The sequence below is a fragment of the Pistacia vera genome, unplaced genomic scaffold (assembly GCF_008641045.1).
Source record: "Pistacia vera cultivar Batoury unplaced genomic scaffold, PisVer_v2 Contig507, whole genome shotgun sequence".
NCBI classification, from domain to species: domain Eukaryota; kingdom Viridiplantae; phylum Streptophyta; class Magnoliopsida; order Sapindales; family Anacardiaceae; genus Pistacia; species Pistacia vera.
Window position 1 is genome coordinate 817,428 of NW_022196343.1, and position 10,854 is coordinate 828,281.

The following is a 10,854-nucleotide window of genomic DNA, read 5'->3' on the forward strand; positions in this document are numbered from 1 at the left end:
CTATTGATTCTGATTGCCCCAAGACAGGTTCGGATGATTCCTCCAATCAGGATTATATGTGTTGGAGTATGGATTGTTCGGTTGCCTTTGATTTTCTGCCAAGTAGTTAACCTGCTCCGATGATGATGCTGAAGCAAACGTGTTCCCCACTTGACATTCGCTACTCACGTGATTACCTGCACAAAATTCACAAGTTAGTTGAGGTGCTTGAATGGAATTTACCTACATACTTCCCAACTATTTCTGAAGTGCTTTCAGCTGGGCTGAAATGGCTATATATGCATCAACTTCATGAAGGCCCATAGATTTCTTCGGTTGCTCCCTCTCATTAGGTCTTTGATAATTGTTGCTTGCCAGAACTTCAAGCAACTCATGAGCTTCTTCTGGAGTCTTATTTTGCAGTGTTCCTCCCGATGCTGCATCCACCATAGTTTGCACATTCACCATCAATCCATTATAAAATGTTTGGATTTGCATCCAAACTGGCAACCCATGATGTGGACACCTCCTCAGTAATTCTTTGTATCTCTCCCAAGCCTTATACAATGATTCCGAATCTTCCTATAGAAATGATGTGATATCATTTCTCAGCTTTGCCGACTTTGTTGGAGGAAAGAATTTGGTCAGGAACTTCTGTGCTAAATCATTCCATGTTGTAATCATTGCTGTTGGTAATGCCATTAACCATCCTTTAGCTTTATCCTTCAATGAAAACGGGAATAGTCTCAATCTGATGTCGTCATCTGACACTCTGTTTGACTTGAAAGTATCACAAATCTCCAAAAAATTGGTAATGTATAGATTTGGATCTTCCTTCAAATCTCCCGTGAACTGTACCAACTGCTGGATCATCTGGTTGATTGTCGGCTTTATCTCAAAGTTGTTGGCTTGTACTGCTGGTTTAGTAATACCTGACCCACTGCCATCAACTGAGGGAACTGAAAACTCCCTTAGTGTTCTATTTTCTGCCATCTCAACAACTATAACCTCTGGTTCCACTGTAACCTCTCTTTCTCTTCTTTCTCTGTTAAGTCTTCTAGTGGTTCTTTCAATCTCAGGATCAACAGGAACCACTGGCTGATGTCTTGCTCTTCGCATAAACTACACAGAAAAATAGAAAGAGTAAGATCACAAACCAACTGAAAAGAATAACAAAATTTAAACAAACAACAATTAAGCGAAAATAAAGCTCCAATCTAGCTAACACAAGAAAAATTTAATGTTAACACTAAACTCAATCCCCAGCAACGGCGCCAAAAACTTGATGCGTTGTAACTACAACATGCATAAATAGCAAGTGCACTAGTTGCACAAAGTAATAAAGTGATGAGTGAGTATCGTTCCCACGAGGATTGGTTGTTAAGCACTAAATTTCCTAACTGTTTTCAAGTTGGAGGAACCGAATGTGTTTGGATTAATGGGAGAGATTAAATCTAGAACTAAAACAAAACTTACTAAGTATTAAAGACTAATTAATGGAAGCAAGAATTTAAATGCAAGAATAATATCAATTTAACAAATGGTTAGGGTTTTGACTTTATTCGGACTCTATGGATGAATTCTATGGATTATGTTAATTCCACACTCACATGCACAGATTGTAAATCGGATTCTCTAAGTTGTTAAACATACCTTCTCAGGCTATGAATTCCTACTTTTCCCTATTAAACTTCCGCACCCAACAAATTGAAAAGTAATAGATCTAAGTTCATTAAGTTAAGGGAATCCTAGATTGATTTCATTGATTCTCAAATCTATCTCTAGCATTCAATACTACAATGTTGATTACCCAAGAAGCTCAATATGATTCATTTCTCAATCTTATCATATTCATCAAATAAATTCCATTAAAAATAGAATAACCACACAATCTATGCAATAGAATATGGAAATAGCAATAATAAATTTATTAACCCATAGAAATCCGAACTTAATCAAAACCCTAACCCAAAATGGGTTAGTTCATAACTAAATCAAAATACACAGCAAGAAAAACAATAAACACAAGGTTCAACATATTGAAGTGCAGAGAAAAGAGCAGAAATCTCCTTTAGTTAAAGAATCCACAAGATTCAAGCTCAAATCTTCTCTCTATAAATCAAATCTATCCAAAACTCAATGAGAACAGACGAAAACTAGACGACCCCCACGAAAATGGTAAAGTTTTTCTTTTATACCTCGCCCAAAGACCTAAAACTTTCCTAAAATAAAACTGTGCGTTTTGGAAAAACTAAAATTCGNTATAATTTTGATGGTGTAGTTAAAATCTTTGCCTTCGACTTTTTACAATATAAAGCATATCGTCGGCAACCTCCCATCAATACTATTGGGTATCCTATAAGAGATTATGGAAGGGGTAGTTTAAAAAAAAAAATTTGATTTAAAAATTTTCGTTAAAACACGTGACTTATAAAAGATAAAGAATTTTGGTGAGACTTATATAAAAAATACTCTTGGAATAATTTATAGTGTTGAGAAAATGCCACAATTTTAGTGAAACCCACTCTAAAATAACATTTGAAAATGGTAATTATTGCTTTAAATTTATTTTTTTTAAATATTATACTCTTCTCCCTAAAGCTATTTCCTTCAATAGCTATTTAAGTTTTGATTTTTTTTTTTTAAATACTATTCTGAATTTATAAATACTAGTCTTAAAAAAGCCCAGGAACAGACCCATGATTTCTTCACTATGTACAGTCCATGTCTCAAACATTAAACATGGATCTGAGGAAGATCCGCAAGAACGTTACTCAAACCCGTATTTGAACTAAGTACACACTACTTATATTTGAAAATCTCTTTTTAAACACCACTTAATACCAAATTTACCCCTTTAGACATAAATAGGTTTTTTCTTTCAACAATGCTATAGACACCGGGGTTTTTACACCGAAATTTTGTACTGGCCTACGTGTCCCCTGACTCAGACCATTCAACGCATTTGACGTTATTAAATTTTTTCTAGTGAACGACCGTCCATAAAAAAATAGACGATCGTTCACTTATATGGACGGGGTCCAATTATTATGGACGGACGTCCCTATTTAAAAGACGCTCGTCCATCGATAAATAAAATAAAAAATATTAAAAAAATTAGGGACGACCGTTCATAAGTTATGGATGGTCATCCATAAATATTGGACGGACGTTCATATTTTAATGGCGTTCATATGTATAGATAACAACCGTGTAGGAATTAAAGGGGAAGAGAAATTACTTCCCGTGCAGAGTATATGCTATACCTTTTACAATTTTTACCTTCTAAAATGTATTTTTGTAACTAAAGTTGCTGATGACTTAAATATAGTGTTTATTAGTTTGCATAATCTATGAGAAGTAAGTCTCATGGAATCACGCATCACCAACACCGCCCGCAAAAGCTGCTGGATGCTTATAAACTTAACCTTGCATGTCTCATATTTATCATATGGTACTGCTACATTTTTCACCCCATTTGGATTCATAGTCAGAATGAATTCTGCTGTTCAGATAACAACCGTGTAGGAATTAAAGGAGAGGACTGGCTCCACTTGATCAGTTGTTCAGGAATCAGGCTTGAGACAGGGTCAGAATGAATTCTGTAACGTCAAAATCAAGTTCCTCTCCTGCAACAATAGGTTGGTTCAGAATCATCAACCCTTTCCAGAGGATTTAAGAAATAACTGAAAGAGATCTTGGGCCATTCGTTTCAAAGCATCTTAAGATATTTACTTTCTCTAGTGTTGACATTTGAAGCATCTTAAAATAACTGAAAGAGGTCGGGATCCAGGAACTCCTGCTGGAGAACTTCTGCTTAAAAACAGGACTTTAAATATAGTTTTCATTGGGAACTTCACGTCAGACAAGTCTCGTTTGCGTCGACAAGCGAGTTCCCCATCAATGGCATTAACAGCCTTCCCATGATTTGGTAACGGATTCACATCGGGTTCTCCTGTCAACTTTGCGAAGTCAAGCTCGTAGACTCTCTCTCCCTTTGCCTGAACTTTGAGTTTCAGGGCAGTACAATTTTTCCGTGGAATGTCCGACGGCACTTGCGTGATAATCGCATCGAGCGTTAGGGTCGTACCATCTGGAATACGGTGGTTGTAAGGGTGGCCTTCAAATTCACCTAACTAAAGAACCTTTGGTGGAAGAATATAGCATAGCTGCTTCTGTGAGCTCTCTGCTTCTCTTCTCTCTCTCTCCTCTCACCATTTTACAACATCTAGATCTTAAATACATAATAATCAAGCCCTTTCCTTACAGGTGTGGAAGTTGAGTTCATGTGACTTATGTGAGATTGCCAGAAATTCAGAATGAATACGGTGGTTGTAAGGGTGGCCTTCAAATTCACCTAACTAAAGAACCTTTGGTGGAAGAATATAGCATAGCTGCTTCTGTGAGCTCTCTGCTTCTCTTCTCTCTCTCTCCTCTCACCATTTTACAACATCTAGATCTTAAATACATAATAATCAAGCCCTTTCCTTACAGGTGTGGAAGTTGAGTTCATGTGACTTATGTGAGATTGCCAGAAATTCAGAATGAATACGGTGGTTGTAAGGGTGGCCTTCAAATTGTTTTGTTTTAAAAAAAAAACAATGGACACCCGTCCAAATTTTATGGATGGGCCGTCCATATTATTTGGACGTCCGTCCATAAAATTTGGACAGGCATCCATTGTTTTTTTTTTTTTTAAAAACAAAACAATTTTTTATGGACGGTCGTCCATTCCACTATGAACGACCGTCCAGGATGTATGGACGGCCGTCCGAAATCGTTGGACGGTCATCCATTTATGTCAGTATTTAATTGTCCAATGTGGCGACCTCCACATGTTTCGGTGCAATTCTTCGGTGGATATAGCATTTTTGTTTTTCTTTACCTCCATTTCCTAATGTTTTGACATTTATATTATCTCCTATTTTATTTTGTTTAAGTTTGTAAGTGTTCAAAGAAATATGACATTTATAATATAGGAAAAAAATCAAAATAAGAATACATGTTCATGAAAACACTTAAAATTGAAATTATATAAATCTAATAAGGGTATTGTTGACAACATAAAATTATTATTGATTAAGATGTATTTGTTCTAAGATAAAAGCTAAATATTTTAGCTTTTTGCTTATATTTGATAAACAAATATAAGTTAAAAGATAAAAAAACCTAAAACATTTGAATCTACTAAAATTAGTTACATTCATACTTGTGATAAAAGAACAAACAATCCCTTAGGATTTTGTCTTTTTTATCTCCTTATTATCATTATTATAGTAAAATCTCTCCATAGTCATAATGGTGAGATCAAGGAATTTATTACAGTAAAACTTCTTTATAGTTATAATATTTAGACTAACTAATTTTATTACTATAAAGAGGTTTTAATTTAATGGAGGTGTAGTTACAAAAATTATAGTTTTGATTTCTTATTTTATAATTCATGTTTTAGTAGTATAGTATTAGGATTTCAATTCATATTTTAGTAATATTAGGATTTCAATACAGCGTTTCAATTGCCTACTTTTGAAATAGATAAAAGATTATTTTTTAGAACCAGCAAAAATAAGTGTCATTGATGGAACTATAAATACAGTTGATGCATGGTCAATTGATGTAAAGCCACAGACAATTGTTAATGGTTTTAAGCGCTACAAAATTGGGACCATTAATGTCAATGAATTGTAAGTTACAAATGAAGTGGATGAGGAGAATAAAAGAGTCACCATAGAATTGAGTGATCAGATTCGACAAATTTACTACACTAATCAACTGTATATTATTGTCTTCTTCGATTATCCAAATGAGCAACAAATCGTGTATACTTTAATCAAAGGAGAAATCATTGTTGCAATTGGACAAGAAGAGAAAGGAAATAATCCTAAGGATAATAGTACGGAAATGCAGAAAGTCTTATGCCATGAAGCTCTAAACCTGCTTGAGAAACTAAAAATATTTTGGTTTTAACAAGAAGGTATCCATGCTAACGAGCTATTATGTACTCGTAGGGTAAAAGATGTGATAACAACTCTAAAACATAAATCATTGTCCCAAACAATTTTAAATAAATATTTTATTTCATTTTAAACCTTTAATTTTACATAACATATTTTTTTTTGTAATATACAGATAATTAATACTATGTAGAGACAACTTTCCTTAAGGTGGGAATTAGAATATTATAACTTATTACAATGTAGAGTTTATTCTTATTTATAACTATCTCAAATTGGGACTAGAATTTTTTATGATTATATAGATTTTATTCCTATATAGAATATCACTATAGAGAGATTTTACTATACTATAAAGAGGTTATAACTTAACAGATGTGTGGTTACAAAAATTACTGTTTTGATTTCTTATTTTACATTTCACGTTTTAGAAGTATGTAATAGGATTTCAATTTATTGTTTTAGTAGTCATTGCTACAACTAGACAGTAAGAGAAAAGAAATAATTTTGAGAATAATAGTATTGAAATACAAAAAGTTTCATACCAAGAAACTGTAAACATGCTTGAGAAACCATAAATATTTTGGTTTCAATAAAAAACTATCAATGATATTGAGTTATTACGTACCTGCAAGTTAAAAGATATGGTAATAACTCTAAAGCATAAATTATTGTCCTAAACAACTTTAGATAAATATTTTATTTCATATTAAACCTTTAATGCAACATACCATATGTTTTCTTGCAATATGCAAATAACTATCATTGTGTGGAGGCAATTTTCTTAAGACGAGAATTAAAAAAATTACAACTTATTACAATGTAAAGTTTATTTTTATTTATAACTATTTTAAGTTGGAACTATAATTTTTTATAACTATATAGAGATAATTCATATATATAGTATCACTATAGAGATGTTTTACTGTATTAATATTACTATTTTAGTTTTGCCTTTTCTGTTTTTTCTCTATGTGTTTGGACTTTGACACATGTTTCTCTCTCAATGGCTATTAATATTTTTTAATGCCTTCTCTGAGTTTTACATCATATAATAAAAAAGATTTGCATTTATACTCTTTATAAAGTTAAATTAATCGGTCTTATAATGTTAAGTGTCTTATTTTTGTCTATTAATAAATTTGTGTTTTTTTTTTTTAATTGTTTTTACAAGCATGTGTTCTCATTTTAATTTTCTTTCTTATAATATAGGATGGTAAATATCTATATATTAATTCTTTTTTTCTTTTTAGTCTCCTAAACTCAAGATTTTGTATTCTTAATTACTAAATGGATTTTCTATATTTTTTATACTTCTTCCATATATCAAAGAATTGTTAAGTACAAAGTTATGTATTCCTAAAAGAACTCTAATCACTCTCAGATCTCCACCGCAAGTGATGATATGTTGAATTGGAAGATTTTTTTTCTTTATTTTTTTAAATAAAAAAATTGGATTAATTTACGACTCAAGTTTAAGAAGAATAAACATACTTGCAGTGAATAATTGTAAACAAAAAAAAATAAATATTATGATGTGGAAAATCATATTTGGATTTAGCTAAAAAAATGTAAATACAATGGAGAAGTGAAAAGTGATTATTTTTTATTTTCTTTAAAACAATTTAAAAGGATAAACAATGAGTTTTAAATGTTATTAAAAAACAAAAAAAGGAGTGTACTTAGAATTTATGGTGCCCTTTATAATAACTTTATCTAAGGTTAAATTTGTCAAAATAAAACACAAATTATTAAAACATTATCACTAGTATATCCCAATCCCCTTATATAGACCTGGCAAACGGGCGGGTGTACCCGCGGGTCAACGGTTACCTGTATCCAACGGGCGGGTACGGGTAACTGATAATTCGTGGATTATACTGTTTTGATTAGACCTTTTAGTTGGATTTCAGATACTTTTTAGTTCATTTTGACCTGAATTGCTACTTAATTCTTTATATTTTGTGTTTCAGGCTAAAATGGACATTTAATGCAATTAATGAGCGAATTGGAGTTTTTGGATTCAGAAGTGAGCGGATCTCAGAAGTTGGGAAAGTTCTGAAGCAGAATGGATACACGATGAAGCTTGTTCCATGAGAAAAGTGTCAAAGATCGAAGATTCAAGCAAAGGAGCAAGTGGAAGGCAATTCTGTAATTTCAAAATTCCACAAGAAGGTTCGCCGCAGCAAAGAGAGTTGCACACGTGGGTTTATTTCACTTCGTCGCCGCAGCGAAGAAGCAACGAAGTCTGGGAATTTAAAAAACGCACAGTTTCATTTAGGCATTTGTTTTTAGGTTTTTGGCTGAGTATAAAAGAGAAACTTAGTCATTTTACAAAGGAGTTCGTTTTTTCTGTGAGAAAGTAGCTTTTTACATTGTCTTAGATTAGTTTTGGGCAAACTTTGATTGCAAAGGGTGAAGATTCGAGATTAAACCAGTGGATTCTTCATTTGGGGAGATTTTCTTGTTTTTCTCTTATTTTCATTATGTTGAACGTCGAATTTTTCATTTCTTTTATTGGTATTGTTGATTTAGCCATGAACTAACCTATTTTGGGTTAGTGTTTTGATGTAGTTCGGATTCTAATAGGTTAAGTAATTGATGATTATTATTTTCATATGATTTTGCTTAGATTGTGTGATTATTCTGAAATTATTGTTTTTATGTGATGAACATGATAAGATTGAGAAATAATTCATCTTAAGCTTCTTGGGAAATCACCACTGTAGTATTAAATACTAGAGATAGATTTAAGAATCAATGAAATCAATCTAGGATTCTTGTGCTTAATGAACTTTGAACTACTAATCTTCATTTTGTTGGGTGCAGAAGTTTAATAGGAAAGAGTAAGGAAATATAGCCTGAGAAGGTATATTTTATACTTTAGAGAGTTCGACTTACAATCACTACATGTGACTTTGAAATTAGTATAATCCTTAGGTTTAACCCAGAGAGTCCGAATGAAGTCAAAACCCTACTCGTTTGTTTTGAATTGATTTTATTCGTGTCTTAAATTTTGCTTTCGTCATTTAGTTTCGAACAATTAGAAATTTTGTTTTAGTTTTTAAGTTTAATTTGTCTCCCTTCAATCCAAACAACTCGATTGCTCCAACTTGAAAATAGTAGAAAAACTTAGTGTTTAGCCACCAATTCTCGTGGGAACGATACTCACTCATCATTTTATTACTTGTGCGACTAGTATACTTGCTATATATTGCATGTTGTAGTAAATACGCATCAAGTTTTTGGCGCCATTGCCGGGGATTGAGTTTTATGTTAACATTAAAATTTTCTTGTGTTAGCTAGATTGGAGTGTTATTTTTGCTTAATTGTTATTTGTTTTATTTTTGTTACTTTTCTTTGTTTGGTGTGATTTTACTCTTGCTAGTTTTCTGTGCAGTTTATGCGAAGAGCAAGACGTCAGCCAGTAGTTCCTGTTGATCCTGAGATTGAAAGAACCACTCGAAGACTGAACAGAGAAAGAAGAGAAAGAGAAGCTCCAGTTGAACCAGAAGAAATAGTTATAGAGATGGCAGAGAACAGAACATTGAGGGAATTCTTTGTTCCCTTAGTTGAAGGCAGTAGGTCAAGCATTACAAGACCAGCTGTCCAAGCTAACACGTTTGAGATAAAGCCCCCAATCATCCAGATGATCCAGCAATCGGTTCAGTTCAGGGGGGATTTGAAGGAAGATCCAAATCTACACATTGCAAATTTCTTAGAGATTTGCGATACTTTCAAGTCTAACGGAGTATCAGATGATGCAATCAGATTGAGACTATTCTCATTTTCATTGAAAGATAAAGCTAAGGGATGGCTACTGGCACTACCAACAGGAACAATCACCATATGGAATGATTTAGCACAGAAGTTCCTAACCAAATTCTTTCTTCCAGCAAAGTCGGCAAAGTTGAGAAATGACATCACGTCATTCATTCAAGAAGAGTCAGAATCTTTGTATGAGGCTTGGGAGAGATACAAAGAGTTACTGAGAAGGTGTCCACATCATGGGTTGCCAGTTTGGATGCAAATCCAAACATTTTATAATGGACTAACAGTGAATGTGCAAACTATGGTGGATGCAGCCTCGGGAGGAGCATTACAGAATAAGACTCTGGAAGAAGCTCACGAGTTGCTTGAGGTTCTAGCAAGCAACAACTATCAAAGACCTAATGAGAGGGTGCTACCGAGAAATCTATGGGTCTTCATGAAGTTGATGCCTATACAGCCATTTCAGCCCAACTGACAGCACTTCAGAAATAGTTAGGAAGTATGCAGGTAAATTCCATTCAAGCTCCTCAACTAACTTATGATTTTTGTGCAGGTATCACGTAAGCAGTGAATGTCAAGTAGGGAACATGTTTGCCTCAGCATCGTCATCATCGGAGCAGGTTAAATACTTGGCTAGAAATCAAAGGCAACAGAACAATCCGTAATCCAACACATTTAATCCCGGTTGGAGGAATCACTCGAACCTATCTTGGGGCAATCAAAACCAACAGAATCAGCAAAACAGTCAATGGAATCAAAGGTCATTGCCAAATAACCAAACAGGGGTGAACAACCAACAAGGGGACCCAAGAGTGACAAAATTGGAGGACATGTTTGGGAAGTTCATGCAAGAAACCACAGGTTTTATGAATGAGACGAGAACTAATTTTAGAAATCAAGGGGCATCCATTCGGAACTTGGAGGTACAGATGGGGCAGTTAGCTGAAAAGCTAAATAAGAGACCACAGGGGTCTTTACCAAGCAACACAGTGACTAATCCACGTGAGCAAGTGAATGCAATAACGTTGAGAAGTGGGACAGTTTTAGAAGAGGTGGAAAAATCAAGAGAAGAGGAAAATCCATCGAAGAAAAAAGAAGAATCTGATGAGGAAGTTGATGAAGAAATCATTGCTGAAGAGAAACCACCCAG

At 33.7% G+C, this 10,854-nt stretch overlaps 2 non-coding genes across 2 annotated transcripts; one reads left to right on the top strand and one right to left on the bottom strand.

Annotated features, from left to right (window-relative positions):
* The first annotated feature begins 487 nt into the window (after nt 1–487).
* Nucleotides 488–594, top strand: LOC116106010. Its single transcript, XR_004124194.1, has one exon. It is a non-coding gene; the product is annotated as a small nucleolar RNA R71 (small nucleolar RNA).
* A 9,246-nt stretch (nt 595–9,840) lies between these two features.
* LOC116106012 lies at nt 9,841–9,947 on the bottom strand. Its single transcript, XR_004124196.1, has one exon. It is a non-coding gene; the product is annotated as a small nucleolar RNA R71 (small nucleolar RNA).
* Between the last annotated feature and the right edge of the window lie 907 nt (nt 9,948–10,854).